The following is a 7,853-nucleotide window of genomic DNA, read 5'->3' as shown; positions in this document are numbered from 1 at the left end:
ATAATACATGATACAGAACATGTTATGCCCTGATTTTATCTCTTATTATGGCATCACCTATTCAATGGACATGAGTTTGAATAGACTCTGGGAGTTGGTGATGCACAGGGGGGCCTGGCTTGCTGCAGTCCATGGGGTTGTAAACGGTCCGACAAAACTAAGCAACTGAACTGAACTGAACTGACAGTTCAAAAGTCTTTTGAAAGTTATTCCGCCAAAACACGGTTTCAATGGCTTCATAATATACCATCTTATAGTATAACATTGTATGCATATATATTTTTAATGTACCTTAAATTGCTGGACTATTAGGTTGCTCAGTTCAGTTCAGTTCAGTTCAGTTGCTCAGTCGTGTCTGACTCTTTGCGACCCCATGAATCGCAGCACGCCAGGCCTCCCTGTCCATCAACAACTCCCGGAGTTCACTCAGACTCACGTCCATGGAGTCAGTGATGCCATCCAGCCATCTCCTCCTCTGTCATCCCCTTCTCCTCCTGCCCCCAATCCCTCCCAGCATAAGAGTCTTTTCCAATGAGTCAACTCTTCGCATGAGGTGGCCAAAGTACTGGAGTTTCAGCTTTAGCATCATTCCCTCCAAAGAAATCCCAGGGCTGATCTCCTTCAGAATGGACTGGTTGGATCTCCTTGCAGTCCAAGGGACTCTCAAGAGTCTTCTCCAACACCACAGTTCAAAGGCATCAATTCTTCGGCGCTCAGCCTTCCTCACAGTCCAACTCTCACATCCATATATGACCACAGGAAAAACCATAGCCTTGACTAGACGGACCTTTGTTGGCAAAGTAACGTCTCTGCTTTTGAATATGCTGTCTAGGTTGGACATAACTTTCCTTCCAAGGAGTAAGTGTCTTTTAATTTCATGGCTGCAGTCAATATCTGCAGTGATTTTGGAGCCCCCAAAATGAAGTCTGACACTGTTACCACTGTTTCCCCATCTATTTGCCATGAAGTGTTGGGACCGGATGCCATGATCTTTGTTTTCTGAATGTTGAGCCAACCTTTTCACTCTTCTCTTTCACTTTCATCAAGAGGCTTTTTAGTTCCTCTTCACTTTCTGCCATAAGGGTGGTGTCATCTGCATATCTGAGGTTATTGATATTTCTCCAGCAATCTTGATTTCAGCTTGTGTTTCTTCCAGTCCAGTGTTTCTCATGATGTACTCTGCATAGAAGTTAAATAAGCAGGGTGACAATATACAGCCTTGACATACTCCTTTTCCTATTGGGAACCAGTCTGTTGTTCCATGTCCAGTTCTAACTGTTGCTTCCTGACCTGCATACAGATTTCTCAAGAGGCAGATTAGGTGGTCTGGTATTCCCATCTCTTTCAGAATTTTCCACAGTTTATTGTGATCCACACAGTCAAAGGCTTTGGCATAGTCAATAAAGCAGAAATAGATGTTTTTCTGGAACTCTCTTGCTTTTTCAATGATCCAGCGGATGTTGGCAATTTGATCTCTGGTTCCTCTGCCTTTTCTAAAACCAGCTTGAACATAAGAAGTTCACGGCTCACATATTGCTGAAGCCTGGCTTGGAGAATTTTGAGCATTACTTTACTAGCATGTGAGATGAGTGCAATTGTGCGGTAGTTAGAGCATTCTTTGGCATTGTCTTTCTTTGGGATTGGAATGAAAACTGACCTTTTCCAGTCCTGTGGCCACTGCTGAGTTTTCCAAATTTGCTGGCATATTGAGTGCAGCACTTTCACAGCATCATCTTTCAGGATTTGAAAGAGCTCAACTGGAATGCCATCACCTCTACTAACTTTGTTCGTAGTGATGCTTTCTAAGGCCCACTTGACTTCACATTCCAGGATGTCTGGCTCTAGGTCAGTGATCACACCGTCGTGATTATCTGGGTTGTGAAGATCTTTTTTGTATAGTTCTTCTGTATATTCTTGCCACCTCTTCTTGATATCTTCTGCTTCTGTTAGGTCCATACCATTTCTGTCCTTTATCGAGCCCATCTTTGCATGACATGTCCCTTTGCTATGCTAAGTCACTTCAGTCGTGTCTGACTCTGTGCGACCCCATAGACGGAAGCCTACCAGGCTCCCCCTCCCTGGGATTCTTCAGGCAAGAACACTGGAGTGGGCTGCCATTTCCTTCTCCAATGCATGAAAGTGAAAAGTGAAAGTGAAAGTGAAGTCATGTCCGACTCTTAGCGACCCCATGGACTGCAGCCTAACAGGCTCCTCCGTCCATGGGATTTTCCAAGCAAGAGTACTGGAGTGGGGTGCCATTGCCTTCTCCGAAATGTCCCCTTGGTATCTCTAATTTTCTTGAAGAGATCTCTAGTCTTTCCCATTCTGTTGTTTCCCTCTATTTCTTTGCATTGATCACTGAGGAAGGCTTTCTTATCTCGTCTTGCTATTCTTTGGAACTCTGCATTCAGATGCTTATATCTTTCCTTTTCTCCTTTGCTTTTTGCTTCTCTTCTTTCACAGCTATTTGTAAGGCCTCCCCAGACAGCCATTTTGCTTTTTTGTATTTCTTTTCCATGGGGATGGTCTTGATCCCTGTCTCCTGTACAATGTCATGAACCTTATTCTATAGTTCATCAGGCACTCTATCTATCAGATCTAGGCCCTTAAATCTATTTCTCACTTCCACTGTATAATCATAACGGATTTGATTTAGGTCATACCTGAATGGTCTAGTGGTTTTCCCTACTTTCTTCAATTTAAGTCTGAGTTTGGTAATAAGGAGTTCATGATCTGAGCCACAGTCACCTCCTGGTCTTGTTTTTGTTGACTGTATAGAGCTTCTCCATCTTTGGCTGCAAAGAATATAATCAATCTGATTTCGGTGTTGACCATCTGGTGATGTCCATGTTTAGTGTCTTCTCTTGTGTTGTTGGAAGAGGATGTTTGCTATGACCAGTGCATTTTCTTGGCAAAACTCTATTAGTCTTTGCCCTGCTTCATTTCGTATTCCAAGGCCAAATTTGCCCGTTACTCCAGGTGTTTCTTGACTTCCTACTTTTGCATTCCAGTCCCCTATAATGAAAAGGACATCTTTTTTGGGTGTTAGTTCTAAAAGGTCTTGTAGGTCTTCATAGAACCGTTCAACTTCAGCTTCTTCAGTGTTACTGGTTGGGGCATAGACATGGATTACTGTGATATTGAATGATTTGCCTTGGAAACGAACAGAGACCATTCTGTCATTTTTGAGATCGTATCCAAGTACTGCATTTTGGACTCTTTTGTTGACCATGATGGCTACTCCATTTCTTCTGAGGGATTCCTGCCTGCAGTAGTAGATATAATGGTCACCTGAGTTAAATTCACCCATTCCAGTCCATTTCAGTTCACTGATTCCTAAAATGTCAACATTCACTCTTGCCATCTCTTGTTTGACCACTTCCATTTTGCCTTGATTCATGGACCTGACATTCCAGGTTCCTATGTAATATTGCTCTTTATAGCATCGGACTTTGCTTCTATCACCAGTCACATCCACAGCTGGGTATTCTTTTTGCTTTGGCTCCATCCCTTCATTCTTTCTGGAGTTATTTCTCTACTAATCTCCAGTAGCATATTGGGCACCTACTGACCTGGGGAGTTCCTCTTTCAGTATCCTATCATTTTGCCTTTTCATACTGTTCATGGAGTTCTCAAGGCAAGAATACTGAAGTGGTTTGCCATTCCCTTCTCCAGTGGACCACATTCAATCAGTATTGCAATAAATATCCTTATACATAAATCTTAAAAACGAAAAAATTAGAAATGAAATTCCTGAGTCAAATAATAAGAATATTTTTTAAAATTTTGACTTATAATTCCAATGCCTTCTGGACCACAGTTTAAACATTCACCTGCCATATAGCTAGCTATATATGAGTGGGTCCATTTAATTGTACCTCATTTGGCCATTACATATAGTCGTTTAAAGGCGTTTACCAAGTGGATGGGTAAAGCACTGTACTTCATGTTTAAAAAATATTTTTGTATATATTTATTTGGCTGGGCTGACTCTTAGTTGTGGCATGCGGAAATTTGAGTCTAAGAATTTGAACTCTTAGTTGTGGTAGATAAGATCTAGTTCCTTGATGGAACTTGGGATCCCTGCACTGGGATTGTGGAGTCTTAGCCACCAGACCAGGTGGCAATAGTGGTAAAGAATCTACCTGCCAACACAGGAGATGCAAGAGACTTGGGTTTGATCCCTCCATCGGGAAGATTCCCCCACAGAAGACGATGCCACCCTACTCCAGTATTCTTGCCTGGGAGATCCCATGGACAGAGGAGCCTGGCTGGCTACAGTTCCTGGGCTCACAAAGAGCTGGACACAAGTGAGTACACACACATGCAGCCACTAGATCCCCAGGGAAGTCCCTCATTTTATTTTAACTAGCATTTCTTTTATTCTTTCAGAGATTTTATATGTATATTTTCATTCGCATTCTTTCTCCTATACATTTTCTGTGTTTAGCATTCGCCCACATTTTCTCTACTATATCCAAAAATGTTGCTGTTATAGGTACATATATATTTTAAAATTTGTTTTCATATTCTAATGTATGATGTTTTTGATAAACAGATTTTTATGGATTCAAATGTGAAACTCTTCATTTTTTATAACTGCTTTTACTTAAAAATTTCCTTTATAATTGGCTTTACTTGAAAGCAGAGAAATTATCAAGATAAAGATTTGCCTCCCCTATTTTCTATAATTTTCTATGGTTTTACTTTTTACATTTAGTTCTTTCATCTGTCTGGTATTTATTTTGTTTCTGATATGAATTGAGGGTCTAATGTTTTTACTTCCATAGAATTCCCACAGATTTTCATATGATGCCAATTGAGTAATTATTACATTTTCATCATCATCTATTAGTTTTTTTATTAAAGGAATAGTGTAAAGACTGTGAGGACCATATTCTGTTTCAGTGATGCTCTGTTGAACTTTATACCAGTAGGCTTCTACTATCATTGTTTCTATCTAGATACATTTTCTTTCCTTCCTACTTTTTCTCCTTTGGGAATCATTTCAGTTCAGTTGCCCAGTCGAGTCCGACCCTTTGTGACCCCATGGACTGCGGCACGCCAGGCTTCCCTGTCCGTCATAAACTCCTGGAGCTTGCTCAAACTCATGTCCATCAAGTCAGTGATGCCATCCAACCATCTCATCCAAACCTCCATTTGGGAATATCTCCTTCCTAATTGTACTTATATGCATGTAGGTTTTGATCTTTAGATGGCAAATAGTAATTCCCCTCTGGACTCAGGAAATGCTTTTTTGGTTTTTGTTACCTGCACACTCAGAAATGTTTGATCTTTTGTAAGCTCTCGTAGGGTATGCATAAAGGATCCATTGATGAGGGTTAGAGCTGGAGTTGTTTTCTCCCATAAAGGAACACTTTGGAGTGGATGTTTATAAAGGAAAGTACAAAGGCAACTGAGTGGTCATTTGTTACTCTAGTTATCTTATTCAGCAAGGACTCTGAAAGAATGCTTTCAAAAGGGAGGTGAATGAATATTCAGTGACTCTTCAGTGATCTCAGAATTAACCTATGATTTCTGCCTTCTGCCTTGATCTATAAATGAATTATGATCTTGTGAAAGTTTTTTGTTGTTGTTGTTTGGGGTGGGTGCGAGGGCTGCACCAAGTCTTAGTTGCAGCACGGGGATCTTCATTGCCTAGAGTGGGATCTTTAGTTGAGACATGGGGGTTCTTAGTTGCAGCATTTGGGATCTAGTTCCCCAGCAAGGGATCAAACCCAGGCTCCCAACATTGGGAATGCAAAGTCTTAACCCCTGAACCACCAGGGAAGTCTCAGAGAAGTTTTAATAAAACCACAATGCTCATTCATTTAATTATCCAGCTGAACTACATTTTTGATTTGAAAAATGCTTTGCCTTTCCTTCTGATTGTCCATTAGAAGATGTGTTTTAGGTTTGGAACGAGAGGGTGACTCAAAAACCAGACCACTTTGTTTCAAACCTCGCCTCTGCCACCTACTCACTATGATCATTTTTTACCCTTTTTGAGCTTTTAGTTTCCTCATCTGTAAAATGAAGATAAAAATAGAGCTTGCCTCATCGCTTCCTATGAGGATTGAGTGAGTTAATTTCTGTAAAACCTTTAAAACACTGGCTGGGACATAGTAAGTGCTATGGGTTTGTTAAATCAATAGTCTTTTCCATTTTCACTTCTAGGTCCTTCTATTATAACTGTGACAACTGTTTAGTGGTTTAAAACACTGCTCAAGTACACTAGGGGAAATGAACTATTTTAGGAAACCTTCAAAATATTTTATAATCTAAATGATCTGTGGAGAGATACATCTGGATTTTCATATATTAAGATATCTTAAATTGTGGCAAATTAATAGTGTTTCATTTTCCTTTTGCTAATGTACAGTAAAATAGGAATTAGAGGAACAAATTGGAGATGTGTCACAGGTAAGGACTAATTTCCAAACTTCCCAATCAACAAAGATTATTTTCAATGAACTCAAGTCCCAATTTTTTAAAGCATGAGTGTAATTATAAATGATTTTTAAATTTCTCATCAAATGGTGACTTTAAGGATAGCTGGTATCAGCTGGCTATTAAGTTAATTGATTTTCATTTTTTATGTTTCACTAGAATACATTTTCTTTTTATCAACAATATAAATGAATATAATTTCTATTCACCTTAGGTCACATATGGCTTGGTTCAATACAGATCCTAAAGCTATTTTTTCAAAATCTCTAGAATTTGTTTTTTATTGTTGTTGAATACTTTTCACAGCATTACTCAGAGTGTGAAAAGCATAAACCAATGCAGATCTCTGGATTGCTCGTTTTTAATAATTAGTAATAAGAGTTGGGACATGTTCAACAATTTTACAGAGTAATTTTATATATATTAATCCAATAATTTTTGAAATTTGGTTCATACTTTGAATTTAGTTTTTCTAGTAATTCAATTTTATTGTATCTTACAAAAATATTGGTCTACAACATATTGAAAAGTTAAAAAAAAAGAAAAAGAAAGAAACATGGTCCTCCAGCATGATGAAAAGCACTGCCTAACGGATCATTTGATTGCCAAATAAACACTTTATGTGCTGTGCACGCTCAGTAGCTCAGTCGTGTCTGATTCTATGGGACCCCATGGACCATAGATCACTAGGCTCCTCTGTGCATGGGATTTCTCAGGCAAGAATACTGGAGTGAGTTGCCATTTCCTCCTCCAGGGGATAGCCTCAACTAAGAGATTGAACCTGTGTTTCTTGCATCTCCTGCACTGGCAGGAGCAGTAGCACCACCTGGGAAACACTTTATACAATCAATTATCAATCAATATTTTTGTTTGTTTGCAGTTGCTACTTTGAATTAAATTAACAAGTTATTAGGTATTTAAATCTGTGACTTCAAGTAAATTCATTGCACAATGTAATTCCACTTAGGTCTGCTGGGTTTGTCTTTGAAGATAGTAAGAGGCAGCTTATCCTTTTCTCTGAGTGATTCCTGGGCAGAATTCCTGGTCAGGCAGTCTTTCATAAGCAGATGTTGACATTGTTTCATTGACCGGAAACTTGACAATTATGTTTGACTTTCCTCTAAACCTCAGTTTTCCCCCTTAGAAAGCAGTGAGAAGTCCTATCCTGAAGCACACAAACACCAGAGAAATCTGAAATTGCCACTGAAAGAAAAAACAAAAACAAACAAACAAAAAAAACTAGGATCAGTGGTGCAGGTTTCTATTTCCTGGCTTGGGCTACGGGGACCATCTGAACAATACATCTTTTTTTCTGGGCATCGCTTTGTCCCTCTTGCTGGGAGCTGTGAGTGTTAACAAAGCAGACTGGAAATTAAAAGAAGGACATTATACAGCTTTAAAAA

This window comes from Bos taurus, chromosome 13, assembly GCF_002263795.3.
Source record: "Bos taurus isolate L1 Dominette 01449 registration number 42190680 breed Hereford chromosome 13, ARS-UCD2.0, whole genome shotgun sequence".
Classification (NCBI taxonomy): Eukaryota; Metazoa; Chordata; class Mammalia; order Artiodactyla; family Bovidae; genus Bos; species Bos taurus.
Note: the sequence above shows the minus strand (reverse complement) of the source record.